We start from the raw sequence: 25762 nt of genomic DNA on the forward strand, positions 1-25762 counted from the left end.
AGAGTACACGAGCGTGGACATGCAGCGTGCAGGCCACACCCCTGAGAGAGGGCGCAGAGGCTGCCTGCCCACCCTGCCCCAGCAAAGGGACCAGCAGATCTGAAGAGGCCCTGCAGCCAGGACCGGGAGGACTCCCCAGGAGCCAGCAGGAAGGCTCCCCAGGAGCCAGGTGGGGTCTCAGCACATGGTGGCCCAGATAAATGGCAACTAGTAGCCCCAGCATCACGTTGGCCTCTGGAACTTAGGTGCAGTGAGGAAAGGCAGGAGGAGGCATTCTGCATTCACTCAGATTAAGTTTCTGCCATTGGGCAGAATGGGGACTCAAAATAGAAATTAAGTGTGGTGATATAAAAATAAAAGTTAGTCTTTTACACTTCTGAGTTAAGGCTTTAAGTATATGAAGATCTAAATACATTCCAAATGTTTTACTAGGATGTTTTGAAATATCATATCTTTCTTGTACCAGAAAAACTGTAAGCTGCCTTCTTAACATCATGACTAGAAAAAATATGTCATTGTTCATGAGGCTGAGCACACATTAGATAACAGGTAGACATTTTAACCATACCGCTGGAGGATTAAAACAGTACTTTGGTATATGCCCAACATAAATGCATACTTATATTCAGTAAAAGGTATGTTCTAGAATGTTCATGGTAGCACTATTTTTTTTTTTTTTTTTTGGAGACAGAGTCTTGCTCTGTCACCCAGGCTGGAGTGCAGTGGCAAGATCTTGGCTCGCTGCAACCTCTGCCTCCTGGGTTCAAATGATTCTCCTGTCTTAGCCTCCGCAGTATTTGGGATTATAGGTGTGTGCCACCATGCCTGGCAAATTTTTGTATTTTTAGTAGAGACAGGGTTTCTCCATGTTGGGCAGGCTGGTCTTGAACTTTTGACCTCAAGTGATCCACCTGCCTCGACCTCCCAAAGTGTTGGGATTACAGGCATGAGCCACCACGCCCGGCCAGCAGCACTTTTTGTAATAGTCAAAATCTAACCAACTAACTAAATGTTCAATTAACAGTAGTGTGGATAAATAAATTGTGGTACATCAAGCAATGGAATAGTCTACAACAATGAGAAGGAACAAGCTACATGCAAAAGCATGGCTACATTTCACAAACCTAAATTGAGTAGGAGAAGTCATTCACAAAGGTCCTAATGTACTATCCCATTTACATAAAGTTTACTGCAGGCAAAACTAACCTATCAATTAGAAGTCAGGATATGGACTTAGGGGGCGTGGCTAGTGACTAAGAGCAAATATGAGGCTGGCTTTTGGGGAGCTAGTGACATTCTGTGTCTTGATCTGGCTGAGAATATGTTCAGTTTGTGAAAATTCATTAAGCTGTACACTTATGATATCTGTAACGTTAAAAAATACAATTTAACACTCAAAAGCTACTATATTAGGGTGCTAGCTGATTTTATGCCTTCAACTTGCTTAATGTTTTCATTTATATACAATAGCATTTTACACCATGTCAGTTAAGCAATCTATTGCAAAATAACTTACAGTAAAATCATAATAAATTTATACAAAGTATTGATTTAGCATTAATTTTCCAACTGTGAAAGTCAATGAACCATAAATCTGTAAACAAATTGGTGAAGTGAAAGGCATAAATGACAACAAAAATTAGTCACTGTGTTGTGTATGTGCTTTTCCGATGGCTATAAGGGGAAAATATATGGGAAGAGGCTTCTTAAAATTTTAAATTAGTGACATAAAAATAACGTAATGCACGAAGAAATAGACTATCTCAACAAAATTGTGAAGAAAACCATCCTGGAATCTGGTTGATAATCTTGACATACTGGTATCACAATTCAGTTTCCCTGCAAGGGAAAGCATCGTCACACTCTTGTGCTTCCAAAAATGTTGGAGGCAAATCTATACAACACAGTCAATTTAATTCCTAGAATATCATGTTTCTGTTTATATGCATATGTTTGAATATCTTTACTATTTTAAAAGCCCACATGGCAGGCATCATCTTGGCAATACAATAGTTTAGGCCCCCAGTGGACATTTGTATCTCCTTGACTATGTGTTTTATGAGTGATTGCCCAGCATGAGTTTGATCACCTGCAGTGATGGGAATGCACCACCTCCCAATACATCGTGGCCTATTCTGTTCTAGCCTTGGCTAGTTACTTAGAGATTATGGTGATTCTTGTAGTTCAGTTTCTGTTTTGGTCAGAGAAAACCTTTTTTCGAAGACTATATTTACTAGACCCATTGCAGCTCCATCTCAATGGCATCAACTGAGCACCAGAGACCAGATAAGAGAGTGGCTAAGTTGGTTAAGATGCCACTATCATTGCTTGGAGAAAAACATAAGTTCTTCATGTTGACACACTTAATTGATAGTTGCTGATATGGTTTGGCTCTGTGTCCCAACCCAAATCTCATCTTGAATTGTAATCCCCAGGTGTTGAGGGAAGGGCCTGGTGGGAGGTGATTGGATCAGGGGGGTGGTTTCCCCCATGCTGTTCTCGTGATAGTGAGTGAGTTCTCCCAAGAACTGATGGTTTTATAAGGGACTCTTTGCTCTTCGCTTCCTCTCTCCTGCCGCAACGTAAGATGTGCCTGCTTTCCCTTCTGCCATGATTGTAAGTTTCCTGAGGCATCCCCAGCCATGCAGAACTGTGGGTCAATTAAATCTCTTTCCTTTATAGATTACCCAGTCTTGGATATTTCTTTATAGCAGTATGAAAATGGACTAATACAGTTGCTGTCTTCATTAGGTACTGTTAGTGTAAAAAAAAAAATCAGTCTTTATTTGGAATATTATGTCATAAGGCTGTACAATCACATTAAGAGTTCTGTGATTCAATTGAGTGGATTAGTTTAGGTTTAGTTCATGTGACCATCACTAACCCAGAGGCCAGAGGAATGGGATGCATTAGGCCTAGTCATGTGTTATAAAGGGCCAGTGGTAGTATCCTATCAGATTGTGTTGACTGTGAGAGTGTGAGCAGTGGATCCCAAAGGAAAATTAGGGCTGTGACCAGATCACTGGGAATGTAGTACAGACTGTGCACTGCACAAGTCCAAGGTCACCATTCACATAGTCTGCAATGTGATTGGCATCCCTTGGAGTTGTGCAGTGCACAACCTGTGCAGCTATATGCAGTAACCCTTGGTGTGACTCAGAAAGGGAATAATAAATGCTTTAGAGGCAAATTACAAATGTCCACTATTCTGACTGGCTACATTTGCTTATCTAGTTGTTCCCAAAAGGCTTCAGACAATATTTATGATCCCCACTCTTATTTATTTATCAGGTCTATGTCCTGTCTCTGCAACAGTAGTTTTCGACTCTTTTTTTCCTGCTACAATATACATAAAGAATGATTTTTATGTAAGTTTGTACCTAGGATAGGTATAATCCTAAAGTGTGTTTTGGATCTAATCCTTTGTCACTCACTCAAGAAAGCAAATATGTGGAGCCGGGCACCATGGCTCACACCTGTAATCCCAGCACTTTGGGAGGTTGAGGCAGGCAGATCACCTGAGACCAGGAGTTCGAGATCAGCCTGGCCAATATGGTGAAATGCCACCTCTACTAAAATTACAAAAATTAGCCGGGCATGGTGGCACACGCCTGTAATCCTAGCTACTCAAGAGGCTGAGGCAGGAGTGTTGCTTGAGTCTGGGAAGTGGAGGTTGCAGTGAGCCGAGATCACACCACTGCACTCCAGACAGGGTACAGAGTGAGACTCCATATCCAAAAAAAGAGAGAGAGAGAGAGAAAGAAAAAAAAGAAAGAAAGGAAAAAAGAAAGGAAAGGAAAGGAAAGAAAGAAAGAAAGAAAGAAAGAAAGAAAGAAAGAGAAAGAAAGAAAGAAAGAAAGAAAGAAAGAGAAAGAAAGATATGTGCCAGGCATGGTGGCTCACACCTGTAATCCCAGCACTTTGGGAGGCTGAGACAGGAGGATCACTTGAGCCAGGAGGTTTTGGCTGCAGTGAACCAAGATCATGCCACTGTACTTCAGCCTGGGCAGAGTGAGACCTGTCTAAAAAATAATAATAATAAATGTAGGAGTGTAAATTAGATCAACCATTGTTGGAAGACAGTGTGATGATTCCTCAAAGACCTAAAAACAGAAATACTATTTGACTCAGCAATCCTATTATTAGGTGTATACCCCCCCAAAATATAAATCATTCCATTATAAAGACACGTGCATGCATATGTTCATTGCAGCACTATTCACCATAGCAAAGACATGGAATCAACCTAAATGCCCATCAGTAATAGACTGGATAAAGAATATGTGGTACATATATGCCTTGGAATACCATGCAGCCATAAAAAAAGACTGAGATCAGCTGGGTGAGGTAGCTCATGCCTGTAATCCCAGAATTTTGGGAGGCCGAGGTGGATGGATCACCTGAGGTCAGGAGTTCAAGACCAGCCTGGTCAACATGGTGAAACCCCGTCTCTACTAAAAATACAAAAATTAGCCAAGTGTGGTGGTGGGCACCTGTAATACCAGCTACTCAGGAGGCTGAGGCAGGAGAATTGCTTCAGTCTGGGAGGCAGAGGTTGCAGTGAGCCAAGATTGTGACATTGCACTCCAGCCTGGGAAACAAGAGCATACCTCCATCTCAAAAAAGAAAAAAACAAAGGTTAAATTAAAAACTGTGCAGGTTTTATATTTTTTTCAATAAAACTATAAAATCCTAGTGCAGAAGTTGTCAACTCAGCCTCATGCCTCTAGGCAGAACCATAATTAAGTTATGCTAGACAGGTAATTGTCCATTCCAGTGAGTCTATAACAAGCTCAGTAAACCATTCCTATAACAATTTTTCATCAGAAACTTCTTTATTTGGTCTAATTCAAGTATTTTCCTTTCAGTTTAATTTAATTTCATCTGACCTTCTGTTACATATAGGAATTTATTCTACTGTAGAAAATTATGTAATAAATGTCTTTGCACTGTCATTTCATTTTATTCATGATCATCCTGATAAGAAAACATGGCTTCATTACATAGTCAGCATTAATATTATTTGTACATATTAACTGTATTTTCTTTCTTTTATGTTATGAGAGTATAATGATTTACTATTACATTGCTCACTTTATTGATAACTGTATATGGTACAGTATTTTGACAAGGCAAAAATGATCTTCATGCATTTATCTATAACCTCTGACTATATGATGGTATAGTAATTTCAGCTCATATAGATGACTTATGTTGAGTTAAATTATTAAAGAATGTTGAAATGTAGCAGCCAACATATGAAAAAATGTTCAACGTCACTAATCATTAAAGAAGCAAATCAAAGACACAATGAGATACCATCTCATACCAGTCAGAATGGCTATTATTATTATTATTTTTATTATTAATTTTTTTTTGAGACAGGGTCTCCCAGGCTTTGTCACCCAGGCTGGAGTACGGTGGTGTGAACATGGCTCACTGCAACCTCAACCTCCTGGGCTCCAGCGATCCTCCCATGTCAGCTGCTTGTAGCTGGGACTTACAGGCATGTGACACCATGCCCAGCTAATTTTTGTATTTTTTAGAGATGGGATCTTGCCATGTTGCCCAGGCTGGTCTTGAACCCCTGAGCTCAAGCCATCCACCCACCTCGGCCTCCCAAAGTGCTGGGATTACAGGCATGAGCCACCATGCTTATCCCAGAATGGCTATTACGAAAAAGTCAAAAAATAATAAATGCTGGCAGGCAGGGCGCAGTGGCTCACACCTGTAATCCCAGCACTTTGGGAGACTGGGGTAGGCAGATTGCCTGAGTTCAGGAGTTTGAGACCAGCCTGGACAACATGGTGAAATGCCGTCTCTACTAAAATACCAAACATTAGCCAGGCATGGTGGCGTGCACCTGTAGTCCCAGCTACTCGGGAGGCTGAGGCAGGAGAATTGCTTGAACCACGGTGGCAGAGGTTGCAGTAAGCTGAGATTGCACCACTGCACTTCAGCCTGGGTGACAGAGTGAGACTCAGTCTCAAAAAAAAAAAAAAAAAAAAAAAAAAAAAGATGCTGGCAAGGCTGTAGAGAAAAGGGAATGCTTATACACTGTTGGTGGGAACGTAAATTAATTCAACCTCTGTGGAAAGCAGTTTGAAGATTTCTCAAAGAACTTAAAACAGAGCTACCATTTGACTCAGCAATACCATTGCTAGATACACACCTAAAGGAAAATAAATCATTCCACCAAAAAGACACATGTGCTCCTATGTTCACTGCAGCACTATTCACAATATCAAAGACATGGAATCAACCTAGGTGCCCACCTATGACGGATTAGGTAAAGAACATGTGGTACGTATACTCCATTCACTACTACACAGCCATAAAAAAGAATGAAATCATGTCCTTTCCAGCAGCATGGATGCAGCTGGAGGTCATCATCCTAAGCAAATCAAGGCAGGAACAAAAAACCAAATACCACATGCTCTCACTTGTAAGTGGAAACTGAGCATTGGATACACATGGACATAAAGATGAGAACAATAGGCCAGGCAGTGGCTCTCACCTGTAATCCCAACACTTTGGGAGGCCAAGGTGGTCAGATCACCTGAGGTCAGGAGTTCAAGACCAGCCTGGCCAACATGGTGAAACACCGTCTCTACAAAAAATACAAAAATTAGCCAGGGGTGGTGATGTGTGCCTGTAGCCCCAGCTACTCGGGTGGCTGAGGCACGAGAATTGCTTGAACCAGGGAGGTGGAGGTTGCAGTGAGCCAAGATCGCACCACTGCACTCTAGCCTGGGTGAAGAGAGAGACTCTGTCTCAAATAAATAAATACATTAAATAAATAAATAAATAAATAAATGGAAACAATAGACACTGGAGACTGTTGGGTGGTGGGAGGGAGCAGGGCAGGAGCTGAAAAACTACCTATAGGATACTATGTTCATTATATGGGTGATGGGATCAATCATACCCCAAACCTCAGCATCACACAATATACCAAGGTAACTAAACCTGCACATGTTCCCCTGGTATTCAAAATAAAAGTTGAAAAAAGAAAAGAATGTTGAAATGTATGTAGACCAGAGCACATGATAATGCACGGTTGTCTCCATGATTTCAAGTGACCTGTCATTTTCCTGGTGTTTAATTGTTGTTGGTATCTGGCACAGTATTTAGTACTCAGTGTAGAAATGAGCATGAATAATACTCTGGTCACTGTGCATCTCTCATTCATAAAATGCCCCTTAAAGGGCGGGCACGATGGCTCACGCCTGTAATCCTAGCACTTTGGGAGGCCGAGGTGGGCAGATCACTTGAGGCCAGGAGTTCGAGACCAGCCTGGCCAATATGGCCAGACCCTGTCTCTACTAAAAATACAAAAATTAGCTGGGCGTGGTGGTGGGTGCCTGTAATCCCAGCTACTTGGGAGGCTGAGGCAGGAGAACCACTTGAACCTGGAAGGTGGAGGTTGCAGTGAGCTGAGATTGCATCACTGCACTCCAGCCTGGGTGATAGTGACACTCTGTCTCAAAAAATACAGAAATTTAAAAAATTAAATAAATAAAATACGCCTTAAAAGTGAGGCAGTCTCGTCTCATCTGTCTGGACATCATTCTACCCTGCATTCTCCTTCCCTACCACACTGAACCACTGGTAGTGCCAGAAAACCTGAATATTTCATGTTAGCAAGGATGGGTTCTTATCAAAGCAGGCCTGTCAGAGAGATGGGGAAATATGCCAGGTGATAGGCACACAAGTATGGGCAACGGGAATGTCGAGAGATGAGACTAAAAGGGCCACGTAGTGAAGGGCCTTGAATTTCACACAAGAGAGTTCGGATTGAATCCTTAAGAATTAATGGAAGCATTATGAAGGGAGACTAAAAAAGCATTGTGAGGATTTAGATTTTAGCTCTCTACAGGCGAGTAGCGGAATGGGAGGGGTGGGGTGGGGAGGAATGAATGGCAAAGGCTTAATTTAAGACAATGAAGTGAAAGGGGTGGAAATGTGAATTATCAAAGGATAGAATAAAGAGGATTTCCCAGCACTTTGGGAGGCTGGGGAGGGCGGATCATGAGGTCAGGAGATCGAGACCATCCTGGCTAACACGGGGAAACCCCGTCTCTACTAAAAATACAAAAAATTGGCCGAGCATGGTGGCGGGCGCCTGTGGTCTCAGCTACCTGGGAGGCTGAGGCAGGAGAATGGCGTGAACTCGGGAGGCGGAGCTTGCAGTGAGCCAAGATTGCACCACTGCACTCCAACCTGGGAGACAGAGAGAGACTCCGTCTCAAAAAAAAAAAAAAAAAAAAAAAAAAAAAGAGGATTGGGTCGTTGATTGAACATGGGAGGAAAAAAAAAGATAAGGATGAGTTCCAGTTTCTTTGCTTTTCTTTCTTTCTTTTCTTTTTTTCTTTTTTGTTTGAGACCAGGTCTTGCTCTGTTATCCAGGCTGGAGTGAGTGCAGTGGGGCGATCATAGTTCACTGCAGCCTTGAGCTCCTGGGCTCAAGGGAATCCCCCTGCGTTGGCCTCCAATAATGTTGGGATTACAGGTGTGAACCACCACACCCGGCCCCAGTTTCTGGGGCGCATTGTGATCCCAGAGACTGCTCCATTATACTGCCTCTCTAAGAGTCATTCTATTTAGGGTGTTTTCACTGAATCAGACATGATTCTTGGTTGGAAGTAACAGAAGCCATCTCTGGCTGTCTTAAGAAGTATTTATGAAAGGTCTGTGAGAGAGTGCTAGCTGTTATTTAATTTCTATTCTGTCCTTTTTACCCAGGAAAGAGTAGAAATGTTCCAGTAAGAACCCTTGGCACATAAGACCACTTTCCCCAGCCTCCCTTGCAGCTAGGTCTAGCCATGTGACTAAGTTCTGGCCAGTGGGATATAAACAGAAGTAATGTGTGCAACTTCCCACACTTATCCTTTTTTTGTTTTTGAGACAGGGTCTCACTCCATCATCCAGGCTGGAGTGCAGAGGCACAGTCTCAGCTGACTGCAACCTCTGCCCCACCCTGTAGCTCAAGCGATCCTCACACCTCAGCCTCCTAAGTAGCTGGGACTACAAGTGTGTGCCACCATGCCTGGCTATTTTTTTTTTTTTTTTTTTTTTGAGATAAGAGTCTCATTCTGTCGCCCAGGCTGGAGTGCCATGGTGTGATCTTGGCTCACTGCAACCTCTGCCTCCCAGGTTCAAGTGATTCTCCTGCCTTAGCCTTCCAAGTAGCTGGGTTACAGTTGTGTGCCACCACACCTGGATGATTTTTGTATTTTTAGTAGAGATGGGGTTTCACCATGTTGCCCAGATTGCTCTTGAATTCCTGAGCTCAAGTAATCCACCTACCTCGGCTTCCCAAAGTGCTGAGATTATAGGCGACAGCCACTGCACCCAGCCTAAACTTATCCTTGAAGGGTGAAGGTATATACTTCTTCCTTTTTCCCATTACTTATGTGATGGCTGCAGCTCCATCTTGGACCATGAGGAAGTCCATACCTTGGGGATGGCAAAGCAGACAGAGTATTCTGGGTTCCAGATCGACCACAGCATCCTAAAATGCCTATGTTCAAACTTTTATGTGAAAGAGAAATAAACTTGTGCCTTAAGTATCCATTATTTTTGGTTTCTGTTACATGCAACAGAACCTGTATCTCAATAACACAGGTAGGCATCAGAGACTAACCAAAATGACAGAAGGCTGGAGAGCTTTGAATACAGTTGGATACAGGGGCGCCATGGAGATGAGGCAGCAGAGACTGCCCAGCCTCACTACCACGCTCCTGCCGCTGGGAGCAATCTGACTCCCAGGTGGCCCCAGTCTGGTTCACTCACTCAAGATGCAAAATCCTGGTAGGGAGCAGTTTATTGCTCAAATTGGGTCATGTGTCTCCTCCTCAGGGGCACCAAAGGTCAGCTGGAGGAAGGACCTAGCCCTCTGCTTCTGTATTGGGCATGAGCATTGGGAGTTGTGTTCCAGGGATAGCCCATGCATTAACAAAACATACAACAGGAAATTCTTTCCAAGGGAAGATTGAGCTGCTGATAGGAAGGGGGAAGGGGAGAATGCTGGACAGCCAGAAAAACACAACATATGTCTACTACATTTAACTTCTTATCCATACTGAATCATGGCAAATTAAGAGAGGCTTTCATTATTTATTTTCCCATTTAACTTAAAGCTTTCTTATTTCAGTGGACCCATTTTGCCTTAAAACATTGCAATTTTCTTTCACAGTACCCTTTAAGTGGCACACATTTATCATTTCTTCTAAATTCTGTTGCAAGCAAAGATATTCACAGGCTGCTTATAGTACTCATATGCTATACCTTCCTTTTTGGCAATAGAATCATGGAAAATAATGGCAACATTGTATAAAAGCTACAATCAAAATTCTGTCCTGGGATCTTTAAAATACTTCTTAAGAATAGCAGGAGTATTTTCTATATATAAAAAGAAATCTTAGCAACTAAAATGTTACTGGTATCCTTTCAAAAGCTAGTCTCAATCTTGGCAATCCTGTATTTTAACATGACATTTTTATTGCATTTCAGGAAAAAAAAGGTCACAAAGAATTCGATCTCTCAATTTATTTGAAAAAGAAATTAAACTATTCATCATTAACAGGAAGACTATCAGATGGGCCCAAAGTGCAGTTGTTGAAAATGAGCATTTTTTGTAATCAGTTCAGTCTCATTACTGTCCTGTTGTAGTTATCTGACAATTTCTGGAAAATGACTCTTAATACTTGTTTTTTAAATGTGTCCAAAATTAGTAATACTAGCTGAGATGCCAATAATTTGCAAATAAGCCTTACTGTTGCTCAAAATTAAGAAACCATTCACAGTCACACCAAGTAAAACATCTAGTTTGTAGCTCTAGTATTTTCATTAAAATACTTCACAGATAGAAACAAAACTTTCTTCTTCCCTCTCTCTTCCTTTCTTTCCTCTTAATCAAATCTGAGTTAATAGTTAAACACGAAGTTTTGCAACCATTTCCTTTTTCTTTCTTTCTTTCTTTTTTTTTGAGACAGGGTCTTGCTCTGTCACCCAGGCTGCAGTGCAGTGGTGCGATCTTGGCTCACTGCAACCTCTGCCCCCTGGGTTCAAGTGATTCTCCTGCCTCAGCCTCCCGAGTAGCTGGGACTACAGGTGCCTGCCACCAGGTCCGGCTAATTTTTGTATTTTTGATAGAGACAGGGTTTCACCATATTGGCCAGGCTGGTCTCCAACTCCTGAGTTTGTGATCTGCCCGCCTCGGCCTCCCAAAGTGCTGGGATTACAGGCATAAGCCACCGCGCCTAGCCATTTTGCAGCGATTTCTAATGAAAAATCATGTGCCTGTTAGAGCAAGAATTGTTTAAATATTTGTCTATTATGCTAACGAAGAAATGTAAAGAATGTGGAAATTAGCCCTGTGGTTCCTCCCTGAAGAGCTGGTGTTTGTTGGTGCTTTATGTTCTATTATGCAATTGTAGCCGCTCTGACCACTGGCTCCATTTTAACAGAGTGATCTTTTATACAGGCTTTTCACACTGAAGATCAAGAAGCTACAAAGCTGGTAACAAACTGATATTTCTTTAATTGACCATGTTAAGCATTGTCAGATTATCCACCACAAGCAATATTTTTATTTCATTTGTGACATAAATTGTGGCAAATGTTATGTCTCTATAAAAATTGATGTCGAATTTGAATAGGTAATAGATGCACATGATATAAAGTGAAAGACATATAAAAAAGAGTATACAATAGAAAGTTTCCACCTCCCATCTTTGTCACCCGGTCATCTAATTCCCCTTCCTAAAAACACCAGCTTCACATGTATCATTGCTGATATTATCTGAGCATATACTAACACATTTTAAGATAGTATCGGCCAGGCGTGGTGGCTCATGCCTGTAATCCCAGCACTTTGGGAGGCCGAGGCGGGAAGATCACGAGGTCAGGAGATAGAGACCATCCTGGCCAACATGATGAAAACCCCGTCTCTACTAAAACACAAAAAAATTAGCTTGGCGTGGTGGCGTGCACCTGCAGTCCCAGCTACTCGGGAAGCTGAGGCAGAAGAATGGCTTGAACCTGGGAGGCAGAGGTTGCAGTGAACCAAGATCATGCCACTGCACTCCAACCTGGCAAGAGAGCAAGACTCCGTCTCAAGAAAAAAAAAAAAATAATAAAATAAATTAATTAAATAAAATAGTCTCCTTTGGCCTGGTGTGTGGTTCAGGCTTGTAATCCTAGCACTTTGGGAGGCTGAGGCGGGAGGATCACTTGAGGCGAGGAGTTCAAGACCTTGAGGCGAGGAGTTCAAGACCAGCCTAGGCAACTAGTGAGATCCTGCCTCTACAAGAAATTTTTAAAAAATTAGACGGGTGTGGTGGTTTGTGCCTGCAGTCCCAGATACTGGAGGGACTGAAGTGGGAAGATTATTTGAGCCCAGGAGTTCAAGGCTGCAGTGAGCTCTGATCACACCACTGCATTCCAGCCTGGGCAACAAAGAGAGATTCTGTATCTTAAAAAAAAAAAAAACTCTCTCTTTTTTTTTAATGAAAATATACCATACTAAATACAATTTTTTTTTTTCAGATGGAGTATCACTCTGTTGCCCAGGCTGGAGTGCAGTGGTACAATCTCAGCTCACTGCAACCTCCTCCTCCTGGGTTCAAGCGATACCCCCACCTTAGCCTCCCCAGTAGCTGGAATCATAAGTGTGCACCATCACGCCCAGCTAATTTTTTTTTTTTTTGAGATGGAGTTTTGGTCTTGTTGCCCAGGCTGGAGTGCAGTGGTGCAATCTTAGATCACTGCAACCTCTGCCTCCCGGATTCAAGTGATTCTCCTGCCTCAGCCTCCTGAGTAGCTGGAATTACAGACGCCTACCACCACGCCTGGCTAATTTTTGTATTTTTAGTTGAGACAGGGTTTCACCATGTTGGCCAGGCTGGTCTCGAACTTCTGACCTCAGGTGATCCACCCACTTCGGCCTCCCCAAGTGCTGGGATTAGAGGTGTGAGCCACTGCTGGCTAATTTTTGTATCTTCAGTAGAGACGGGGCTTCACCATATTGGCCAGGCTGGTCTTGAACTCCTGACCTCAAGCGATCCACCTGCCTTGGCCTCCTAAAGTGCTAGTATTACAGGCATGAGCCACCGTGCTCAGCTAAACATACATTCTTTCACCTCCTTTTTTTTTCCACTTAATATACCTAGGAAATGTTTCATAGTCATTGTAATGAATTTAAAATGGCTGCAAAAATCTTTATCATTCTCCCCATAGAGTTTATTTCCCCTCCCTTTGAATCTGTGTGGCCCAGTGTCTGCTTACCCAATAGAATGCAGCAAAAGTAACCTTGTGGTAGTTCCAGACTTTAGAAGGACTGACAGCTTCTGTTTCCAACCTCTTGGAATACTTGCTCTTGAAATGGGTGTTCTGGGGGAATGCAGCCCCCTGTGTCAGAGGTCCAAGTGTCATGAAGGCATCATAGTGTGAGGAAGCCCAAGTGAGTCCTGTAGAGAGGCTGCGTGGAGAGTGATAGAGATTGTTTCCTGGCTAGTTTGTAGCTATTCCATCTACTAAGACACAAGACAACATGAATGAAGAAGCCACCTCGGACGTGCGTTCTAGTTGAGCTTTGGATGACTCTTTTTCCAACTACCATCATGTTGCAGTTATGTGAAAGACTCTAAGAGATAATTGGCCAGGTACAGTGGCTCATGCCTGTAATCCCAGCACTTGGGGAGGCGGAGGTGGGTGGATCACCTGAGGCCAGGAGTTCGAGACCAGCCTGGCCAACATGGTGAAACCCTGTCTCTACTAAAAATACAAAAAATTAGCCGGGCTTTGTGGCAGGCACGTGTAATCCCAGCTACTCAGGAGGCTGAGGCAGGAGAATCACTTGAACCTGGGAGGCGGAGGTTGCAGTGAGCCGAGACTACGCCATTGTACTCCAGCCTGGGCAACAAGAGCAAAACTCCATCTCAAAAAGAAAAAAAGAAAGTTATTTGGTTTAATCTTCACAATAACATTGGGAGGTAGGTGTCATTAGCCTCAGTTAATTAATGAGGAAAAAGCAAGCATGATATCACATAATAGTATTAAATAATTTCATTCCCGGAAAACTGAACAAATCACCCAGGTTTGCACATTTCTACCTCCATTTTTAAGTGTTCCTAATTCTTAGTTCTCAGTTTACTATCCAAGTTCTTTTTTTTTTTTTTTTTCGAGATGGAGTTTCGCTCTTGTTGCCCCGGCTGGAATGCAGTAGTGTGATCTCGGCTCACCGCAACCTCCGCCTCCTGGGTTGAAGTGATTCTCCCGCCTCAGCCTCCTAAGTAGCTGGGATTACAGGCATGCACCACCACGTCCCGCTAATTTTGTATTTTTAGTAGAGATGGGGTTTCTCCATGTTGGTCAGGCTGATGTCGAACTCCTGACCTCAGGTGATCCATCGGCCTCGGCCTCCCTAAGTGCTGGGATTACAGGCGTGAGTCACTGCGCCAGGCCCCAAATTCTTAAATCAGGAACATAGTGGCAAATAATGGCATTAACAAGTCATTAATGTTAGTATATTTGTCTTAAATCCTAGTGATCTGGTTGTAATTTGTTAATAGATTTGTCATATTTCTTTTTCTCCTGATTTTTTTTCTTTTCTTTTTCTTCTTTTCATATAGAGGATACTCTTTTTTATTTTTTTTTCTTTTTTGAGACAAGGTCTTGCTCCGTTGCCCAGGCTGGAGCCCAGTGGCGTGATCATGGCTCACTGCAGCCTCAACTTCCCAGACTTAATCAATCCTCTTGTCTCAGCCTCCCATGTAGCAGAGACTACAGGTACAGCACCACCATGCTTGGCTAATTTTTTTAAATTTTTACTACAAAGTCTCTCTATGTTTCCCAGGCTGGTCTTGAAATCCTGAGGTCAGGCAATCCTCCCACTTCAGCCTCTCAAAGTGCTGAGATTACGGGTGTGAGCCACTGCACCCGGTGAGAATAAATATTTTAAACCAATATGAAAGGAAAATAAAGCACTGATGTGAGAAATGGACATTGTTAGCAACAGTACAGAAAGCATGACATTTTGTTAAGTATCATATTTGCCATCTATTATTTACTTTATTAGTTATTTATTTGAGGCTGGGCGCAGTGGCACACGACTGTAATCCCAGCACTTTGGGAGGCTGAGGCGGGTGGACTGCCTGAGGTCAGGAGTTGGAAACCAGCCTGGCCAACATAGTGAAACCTTGTCTCTACCAAAAATACAAAATTAGCCAGGCATGGTGATGCATGCCTGTAATCCTAGCTACTCGGGAGGCTGAAGCGGGAGAATCGCTTGAACCCAGGAGGCAGAGGTTGCGGTGAACCCAGATTGTTCCATTGCACTCCAGCCTGGGCAACAAGAGTGAAACTTTGTCTCAAAAAAAAAAAACATTTGATTTATAATGGGTCAGCAGATGGTAAAATAGTTTAAAATCTACAAATGTAAAACGATCTGGGAATAAAAAATCAACTAAGATATTTGTGCTAGAGAATCATTATTCAATGTAGTGTTCAGTAAAGTAATTAGAACTTTAGTTGGGAAAAATCATGTAATTGTTTAAAACAGTAAATGCAAACAACAACTAAAAGTCTACGAGCTTGTTGGATTGCATATGGTAAGGTGCTAGTTTGCATAGTTTCTAAAGCTCTAGGATCTGGACTGGAACACACTGAAGATTTGGGCAAGCAGATGCTTTATATATCCTGGGATAGTTCTGTCACCAAGTGTCTCCTTCACATCTGTCCCTTCGTTTCCATTCTCGATGCTACTGTCCTATTTTGGCTCCTTATGCTTTCTCCCACAGTCTATGGTAATAATCTTTTAATTGGTCTCTCTTTCTGGGAGCTTTTCCTTTTCTGACTTCTTTGCACAGACCTTCAGATTAATGTTAATACAGTTCTCTTCAGCTGTTCTTCACAACCTCTTGAATGAAATCCAAGCTTCTTAGTGAAGTATTGAAAATCCACTATGAATTCTAGCCTCACTCACTGTCTGGCCTGAATAACTCATGTCTCCTGAGGCCTCAGAGCCCTGAGGGTAAAAACAATAGATTTGGCCGGATGTGGTGTCTCACACCTGGCCTCACTCCCAGCACTTTGGGAGGCTGAGGCAGGAGGATTGCTTGAGCCCAGGAGTTCAAGACCAGCCTCAGAAATATAGTGAGGCCTCATCTCTCAAAAAAATTATCTGGGCATGGTCATGCATGTCTGTAGTCCCAGCTATTTGGGAGGCTGAGCTGAGAGGATCGCTTGATCCCAGGAGGCAGAGGTGGCAGGTGAGCCAAGATCGTGCCACTGCACTCCATCCTGGGCGACAGAGCAAGACCCTGTCTCAAAAAAATAAAAAAATAAAACATGATGGATTCACTCTTACAGAAATAGGCGACTTCATTGAAATCAGGACAGAAAGACACTAAGGCACACAGTGCTCAGAGCGGCATGCTGACAAGATCTCTGGTAGGAGGCCATTGCTTGGACACCTGCTGGGTTTTGTCCTGGACACCATTCAGTCACTTGAGCATGTTTGGTACCCAGGGTATTTTAAAATAATAGGCAAAATAGAATGAGTTCTTCAAACCTTGTGGATTTTATACTGAAAACTTCCAGAGATATATCTTAGGTAATTATAAGACCAAGCACAACAACAACAACAAAATCCTATCTTGAATCCATCAGTTGCAGATTTCATGGCTGACTACATCAAGAGGAAGCTGCAAGCTCTAAAAGCTGGAAGGCCAGTCAATATCAGGAACTCCTCAGAAGTGAAGGAAAAGCAGTTTAAATTTGTTTAACACACTATGTTTTCAAACTAACTTTAATTTATGCATGAGGGCCATTAAATTTGTTCTTTTTTAAAAGGAAACTTCTTAATTGGAACTAAACCATTCATTATTCACTGTGATACGGGTTATATACCCTTAGGTTCCATGTGATTATTCACATGTTCAGCTGACAGAAAGGAGAAAAAGCTATTCTAATGACTTAGCTTCGCTCTGACTCACTGGTTTTTATCTCATTTTAACTTCCAATCTCGGTTACAGAGAGTGTTAAAGCTGGAAGAAATAACATTTTGGTAGATGGTAAAGGATAACTACGAGTCATTTCAAGTTGTTGAAGCTTTCATTAAATAAAGCAAGCTATTTGAAATCTTAAAGCTATTTAAATGAAGGGCTAAGACTTTTCTGTTTTATTTACTTAAAAGCTTAAAAGATACTGTTGAAAATTTAACAGTTAATCTACTGTAGGGTGTGGTTAGACATTTATTTTGACATTGCTCACTGAAAATTCAATTATACCCCCAGAGTCAAACTTGCCTGTCATCAAAATGTCTAACGATCTGAGTGTTCACGGGGTAATAATAAACCCCATACTAAACAGTTTGCCAGAAATCTGTCCTACAACATCTAAACGGAACAATTGGGTGGTTGTCTAAGACACCTAAACTCAATATGACATTTCAGCTAAGAAGAGTGAACTTATACCTAAGCACTTCATGCAAGTTACCAAAAGAGAAGATATTCTTTAATAAAAAAGTACATTTGTTGAATCAAAGAATCTCAGTGTTGTAAGAAATATTTGAGATCATTTCAGTTAGGCTTTTCATTTCTTAAATTTGAAACTGAAGCTGAGATTAAACAGCTAATAAAAAGATAAAGCCGATCCATGATATTGGTTTGGGCAATGATTTCTTAGATATGACCAAAAACGCACATACAACAAATGAGATTACATCAAACTAAAGAGCTTCTATACAGCAAAGAAAACAACAGAGTGAAGAGTGACAACTCACGGACTGAGAAAAAATATTTGCAAATCATATGTCTGATAAAGAGCTAATACACAAAATATACAACAAATTCAACTCAGTAACAATAAAACAAATAACCCTGTTAAAAAATGGGCAAAAGACCTGGACAGATATTTCTCCAAAGAAGACATACAAATGGCCAGAAGAGATATTAAAAGGTGTTCAATATCACCATTGATTAGGAAAATGCAAATTAAAATGAGATTTCACCTTACTCATTTTAGAATGGCTATTACAAAAAAAAAGAAAGACAAGTGTTGGTGAGGATTTGAAGAAAAGAGAACACTTGTAAAATGTTGGTGGGAATGTAAATTAGTGCAGCCATTATGGAAAACAGAAGGGAGGTTTCTCAAAAATAAAAATATATAATTACTATATGGCCCAGAAATTCTACTTCTGGGTGTATACTCAAACGAGTTAAAATCAGTATGTTGACTAGATATCAACACTTCCATATTCATTGCGGCATTATTCACAATAGCCAAGATATGGAAACAATCTAAGTGCATATCAAGGGATGAATGGATAAAGAAAATTATATACACATATTTATAGTGTATACACACAATGGAATACTATTCAGCCTTTAAAAAGGATAAAATTCTGTCATTTGTGAAAACAAAGAAAAATCTAGAGGATATTATGTAAAGTGAAATAAGTCAGGTACAGAAAGACAAATACATCATGATCTCACTTACATGTGAAAAGTAAAAAATGTCAGACTCATAGAAGTAAAGAGTAGAATGATGGTTACCAGAGGCTGGAGGAGGAAGGATAGACAGAAAAAAGAAGATTAATTTGTTAAATGGTACGAGGTTCAGCTAGATAGGAGAAATAAGTCCTAGTGATCTATTTGAGCAATAGGGTAATTATAGTTAATAATAATGTATTATATATTTCAAAATTGTGGAGTATATTTTAAACACTCTCACCATAAAGTAGTGATAAATATGTGAGTTGAAAGATATATGTTAATTCACCTGATAGAAATGTTTCACAATGTATACATGTATCTAAACATCATATTGTATGCCATAAATACACACAATACTTAATTATCAAATAAAAAGTTAAGATGGAGCTGAGCCAAGAATCCAAGACTCTGAATTTAGATTTTTCATTTTCTATTATGCCAAAGTGTTTTCTGAAAATTAAAATTGAATATGGCATGTCCAAAAGAATATGTCATAAGAAGACAGGAATGGGGGGATTGCTGCATATAATCTCATATTTTTAGTCAGTTGTGTAAGATATTATTAGGAGAAGAAAATCAGATATTTTAAGAAAATTCTTATAACTCCTGTAATACTGAAATTTTATGGCAAACCTAAAACCTTCAAAATACAGAGTTTTTAAAAAAGTGAATCATATATACGCAAAGTTTTTATTGAGATTATTAAAGCAAAATCTCTCAAAGTAGCAAAACATAAGTATATGTTTTAGACTGTACTATGCAGAATAGCAGAATGGTGCCAATGGCAAAAAAATCTTTCAAAAGACATAAAAATTATTGAGGTCTCATCCCAGCTCTACTAATCTATGTCTTAGCAACCTAGTGTAATTCCTACAAGTTCTGAACACTGCGTTTAATGTATCTGCATGGTTCCCATAACATTTTATAAACTTCAAATATTCACACTTTATAATTGAAACAATATACAAACTTTATTATTAAATAAGCTATGGGATGATATTCTCCATCTACCCTATAAGGATACTATCTTCCTGTCAGAAAATCTGAGACTCTCCGATACATATTTACTCCCCAGATCTTTTCTTTTTTTTTTTTGAGACGGAGTCTCTCTCTGTCGCCCAGGCTGGAGTGCAGTGGCACCATCTTGGCTCACTGCAAGCACTCCCCAGATCTTAACTGTGGAATCTCCAGACCATGTCCAGTCAGTAATCCATTATTAGTTTTGCCTCATGTGCCCTAACCACCTTCTCTTTACCTTCTATTTAAGCCCCAAATAAAAGTTACTATTCTTGGCTCAATTCTCCAAATCCTTTGAAGGTAGCTGGTGACACTATAGCCTTTCTTTATGTGCCACCTTGTGATCCAGGCTTCCTAGTTATCTGTGAATATTCACATCAGGTTACCTGCACTCCATAGAGGCAGCACCAACAAAAAACATAATTGGGATATACACCACTTTTAGACTTCCGATTACATGCCCCACCTTATAATGTGTGAACTGATTTCACTTCTAGACATTCAACTTTCAAACAGGTATGCTCTGTATTAAACACCAACATCCTCCTTCCCTTTCACTCAAGGGACATCGAGAAAACAGAAAGATGCAATGCAAAGTTCACACATAAGGATAATTATTTGTGATAATGCTGACAACGAACGCTATTTCTTTTCCTGCTCTTATGAATTTGCAAATGTCCTACAAAGTGTATTAAATGAGTCTGTGAAAGTTCATCTAAGTCCCTAGTATTATTATTTTTTAACTCTCTAGAAAGTCCTAGCCACGTAGCTCAAAGCAAAATAGAAAAGATCCAAATCATTCATAGGACAAGTGTTGAGGCAACTTTCAATTACTAAATATATTTTTAGCCATTTAAAACTAAAAGAAAAGTAACGTCTGTAATCCCAGCACTTTGAGATGCTGAGGTAGGCAGAACACAAGGTCAGGAGATCAAGACCATCCTGGCTAACACGGTGAAACCCCATCTCTACTAAAAAAATACAAAAAATTAGCCAGGCGTGGCAGCAGGCGCCTGTAGTCCCAGCTACTCAGGAGGCTGAGGCAGGAGAATGGCTTGAACCTGAGAGGCCGAGCTTGCGGTGAGCCGAGATCGCGTCACTGCACTCTAGCCTGGGCAACAGAGCGAAACTCCATCTCAGAAAAAAAAAAAAAAAAGTAACAAAACTCTCTTACTCCTTTTTATGATTTAAATTTTATTTTAGGTTTGAAAAGTGAGATATATATCACTTAACAGTCAGGAAGCGTGTAGTAAACTCAGTCTCTGAACTGACGTTACCTAAAACAGAGATGTTCGTTTTCTCATACTCATCTCTAAAACAGAGGTAGACAGAGAAAGTGCTTCTTTTTTCCGAGATTGTAATGAATTCAAACCTATTCATTAACCTTATAGCAGTTATTTTGGTTTCACAGTGAAACATAGAAAGTTCTATCTTATTGGAAAGAAAACCAAGTAGCTATCTAAGTAGTTGATGAGAAGGAATTTGTTCTACTGTTTTAAGCGCATGAGGGATAAAGCAAGACTTAGAAATATTTTTATTAGACCATTTCATTTTAATAGTATTTTCTATTATAACAGAAATGACCTACAGTAAAATAATTCAAAATACCCTTACTTCTGAAGGTTATTTCCACATAAAATTGTAACATTACTATGATCTAAATTTAAATAAAATTTTCTATTGATGTTAAAAGTTTGATAATATACAGTTTGTTAAAGTGGTTTGGTCACTATTTGGGTATGATCGACTTCAAACCATAGGTGTTTAAATGAACCAAAGTCTTTGGTTTATTTCTATAGCTTTTTGTCTAGTTTGATTAATAACTAGTATACCAGTCATTCATATATAGTCATAACTGGCCAACCAAGGTCTACTTGGTAGGAGGGTGACAGTTTACCCTTTAATACCACCTGATTAAAATACACAAGATGTTCTACACAAATAACAACAAATTGTTTATTTCTAAGAACATAATTTTCCTTTTATAGGAAGCTCTCAACATTAATTTGGAGTCACATTTTAATTTTATAATGTAATAATTCAATAAATGGTCATTAGATATTGGGTTATTTGGAAAATTGCAAAAAATCAAACTTCTGACAATGTCTTTTAAAATAATTAACTCAGCTGGAAATAGTTAAACAAGACTTAAAAATACAAATCATAATGGCCGGGCGTGGTGGCTTATGCCTGTAATCCCAGCATTTTGGGAGGCTGAGGCAGGCGGATCACGAGGTCAGGAGATCGAGACCACGGTGAATCCCCGTCTCTACTAAAAATACAAAAAAACTTAGCCGGGAGCAGTAGCAGGTGCCTGTAGTCCCAGCTACTTGGGAGGCTGAGGCCAGAGAATGGCATGAACCCGGGAGGCGGAACTTGCAGTGAACCAAGATCGCGCCACTGCACTCCAGCCTGGGGGGACAGAGCGAGACTCCGTCTCAAAAAAAAAAAAAAAAAAGGAAACACAAATCATAATGTGAATATTCAAATGATTGTACAGTGTAACAACTGTATGCAAATAATTAAGAACAGTGACTATAATAAAGAAGTTTAATAGATTTGACATCAACATTTAAAGAATATAACTTACATATACGAAAATAAGCCATCAAAACTTGAAGCTCTCAAATTGTGAAAAACAGTAGTAAACAATAAAAATCACTCACTCATTGGAAACACTGCAAAATGTCATGAAATCATTTCAGAAATGAAGGTACATTAATGAAAAATAATCATAGTTTTCAATTCAGTCTCACCTCACCTTTAAGAAGCAGTGTAAAACAGCAATAAATGGGATAATTTATATTACTGCAATAAAATGCAAATATATATATTGTGTACTAGCACCCTCTCTTCAATGTATAGTTTAACCCAATAGCTTTCTACCACTGGAAATTTATCATAAGAAAATAATGGTGGCTTACACCTATAATACCAGCACTCTGGTAGGCTGAGGCAATAATGTCAGTTGAGCCTAGGAGTTCCAGATCAGCCTGGGCAACATAGCGGGATTCTGTCTCTACCAAAAAAAAAAAAAAAAAAATGCTAGTCATAGTGGCTGGTACCTGAATCCTTGCTGCTTGGGAGACTCATATGGACCTAGGCTGATTTGAGCAGGAGTATCATTTGAGCACAGGAGGTCAAGTCTGCAGTGAGCTATGATCATTCCATCGCTGCAGCCTGGGTGACAGAGCAAGACCCTGTCACACACAAAAAAGAAAATAATTCAGAATGCGCACAAAAATATATAAATATATTTCTGAAAGCTGCATTTGTAATACTGCAAAATCAATGCCACATTGAGACAGGGGTACCAAGATTAAGATAGAGTCACCAATGACAATTAAAATCTGGAGTCAGAAATGCTGTATCTAAGTGTGACAACAGTTTCTCTGCTGCAGCCTACCATTACCATGCAGCAAAGTTGCTCTATTACTTCTGAATTTTCCACATTCTTAAAGAAAAGCAGAAAATCCAGTTTCTAAGACAAAAATCAAGTTACAAGTATTGACGGAAAAATCACTTTTAAATAATTGTAAACAGTAACAACACACTATAACAGTAAATCTAATTCAGCCTGATACCAGGCTGTACCAATAGATATAATGAAACTGCATAATATTGGTAAAGCAATTGTATGGTAGAAAAATACTGGCATAAAAATGTTCATAGCAAATTCATAAATGGAAAAAGTAGTCTGTTTTATTTAAATAAAAAGGAGCTAAATGAATGGCAGACAACTACAAATTAATAGTTTATACCTTTCAAGTTTAGAATTAACGATATATTTTTCTTTATTTTTTGTTTTCATTATTGTGATGTATTATGCTGAAATTAGCAAAAAAAAAAAAAAAAAAAAGAGTAACTATCTGACTGATACAGAAATTTGTAATGAGAAGTAAGGTGTGTCCCTAACAAACCCACCTATGAGTCAGTTTGAAGGTAACAAGAAAATTTTTATCACAGTCGGGGAGAATGGGAACCTGTGATACGTGGCAGTGACATATTGCTAACACTGTGCACTGAGCTGACTTCAGAAGTATTTGTGCACCTAACGATTTCCAGTGTCATAAAACATAGGTAAGAACACTGAGTATTAGCACTGGTTGATATTTGGTCTCTACAATAGTGAGTATGGTGGTTAATTTTAGATGTCAACTTGAATGGACTAAGGGTTGCCTAGATAGCTAGTAAAACCTATTAAAGTATTATTTAATATAGTATTGTATAATATACATTAAATACATTATGTTACATGTATTATAATGTAACACATTATAATATATTAAAGACATTATTACATTAATACAGCACTTAGTATAGTATTACTTAATACATTAAAATGGTAACTAAGCTTGACGAATCCCTGAGCAAAGCCAGTTAGACCTCATAAGCAGCCTCTCAACCTTGCTTGCTTTGCAAACATAAACAAAACTTCAGGTATTTTTTGTAAATGCCTATATGAAAGAAAAACAGAACTTTCTTTTTCTTTCCAAATAGGAGTGTTTACTATAGTTTTCCTGTTCCTGTATCACATTACACACTCAGTGTGTGGGAGAGCAGAGAGATTTAACTTACAAGTTTTAGATCAAGAGAGCATAACCAGATCCCAGGTTAAGACTTAACACTACAGAATACTCATATTAGTAATACTTGTCTTATAAAAAGATATACTCTTCACTGTAATTGCTGCAAACAATACTGTAAAAAAATATGCAGTGTGTTTGTGAAAGGTCAATAACATGCTTATATTTTTGCCGTTGAAAAACTACACAAAAGCAAATGACTAGAACAGTAGATCAATTAGTATCAGCAGAATTATACCATCAAACATTCCACTGAGCTTGAATGTAAGATCTGACATAACCAGATAATTCCATGGCAGGGCAATAAACTGCATTTACATTCTCTTTCTAACAATTAGTGCAAGCATATCCAGATAATCTATATTGATTCTACATTATCTTAGAGTGAAATCACCTAATAACTTCTTCAGTAGTCTTTCTTTATTTTTTATCCTAATTATCTGTCTGAAAATGATCTTTTAAATTGGGAAAACTTTGATTACCTTACATCCTTCAGTTCAGAGTAGCATTGGGTAAAGACATTTTGGCTGCAGACAAATCACTCTTTCATAGTCATCAGCTTTCAGAACATTCTAAGGCTTCATTTTCCATCTAAACTTTTCAGTTAATTTGACTCTAACTTTTAATTGATGTTACTGAGCAGCAAAGGAGCCTGAAGGACACTGCTTTGTTTTGAAAAATGAAGAAAGAAAGGAATGTAAATCCTGTAAATGTAATTCTAATGAAATCAAGATAAAATATAGTGTTTATAAAATGAAATACAATTATTTCTAATAACTGTACTTTCATTTCAAATAATTTTCAGCAAGTTAGTGATGTAGAATAAATACAATTCCAGAAGAATCCAGGATTTTTTTTAGATTGCATTGCTTTTTATTAAATTATAGCTACTTGAAGGCTTTGAAAAATTGAACACCAGTAAAACTGCCCTTCTTTTGTTAATATGTTTTGTTTTCTTGTTTCATTTTTAATTCAACTAGTCATTCACCAGAAAAAATTTACTCAGGTAAACTTTTTTGATTATCCTTTCATAGCATTTAACGCAAGTGTTATTTGTTGTAGTCTTTTGTCTATGAATCTATTAATGCTAAGAAACTTAACATTCCTAGGAGTGTCCTAATAAGAAAGAAAAATTAACAATTTCAGCTGTATTTTTACTTAAATAAATATTCATATAGTTTACCTTTCAGGATCATAACAAACACTTTGATTATATAAGAAGGTTTTTGTATATACATCAGACTTCCAAGAAGTCATATCTGATTTTGTGCTTTTCTACTACTCTTCCCCCAAACACTTGTTCAAAAAGTTTACTTTTAAAGGGTCTGAACTGTGTCAAGCACTGACATCAGCATGTTACCTGAATTAACTCATTAAACTCTTGTGATACTCATGTGGTATTAGCAGTGAAGAAACTGAAGCACAGAAGCTTCAAGTAAAATGTCCAGTTTTAGAGCAACTAAACAGTAGAGTATGGAAGCCCAGTTACTGACCTTGTACCATTGCCCAGTATTGTGAACTGACCTAAAAAGGCCTATGAGATATCAACCCATTAAGATCCATGACATAAAGAAAATTGTTGGTCCTACAATATCCCAATCTGGATGAAGGCACATAAAGAGAATATGCTTAAGCATGATGACAAAAAAATAAGAAAGA

The 25762-nt window shown here is 39.4% G+C and overlaps 2 pseudogenes across 2 annotated transcripts in view; both read right to left on the minus strand.

Annotated features, from left to right (window-relative positions):
* LOC107966528 (E3 ubiquitin-protein ligase RNFT1-like) overlaps window positions 1–22673 on the minus strand; it is a 94967-nt pseudogene extending 72294 nt beyond the window's left edge.
* The window catches only part of CCDC144A (coiled-coil domain containing 144A), an 86542-nt pseudogene that overhangs the window by 4922 nt on the left and 55858 nt on the right, over window positions 1–25762 (minus strand). Inside the window, exon 4 of one of the 2 annotated variants that reach the window (XR_010152993.1) lies at window positions 21049–22717. The exons of the other annotated variant lie outside the window; for it this stretch is intronic. The product of XR_010152993.1 is annotated as a coiled-coil domain containing 144A, transcript variant X5 (transcript). Of the gene's footprint in view, window positions 1–21048; window positions 22718–25762 lie in introns of those variants that run through there. 2 annotated transcript variants of the gene reach the window in all.

The sequence above is a fragment of the Pan troglodytes genome, chromosome 19, assembly GCF_028858775.2.
Source record: "Pan troglodytes isolate AG18354 chromosome 19, NHGRI_mPanTro3-v2.0_pri, whole genome shotgun sequence".
In the NCBI taxonomy this organism is placed as follows: Eukaryota; Metazoa; Chordata; class Mammalia; order Primates; family Hominidae; genus Pan; species Pan troglodytes.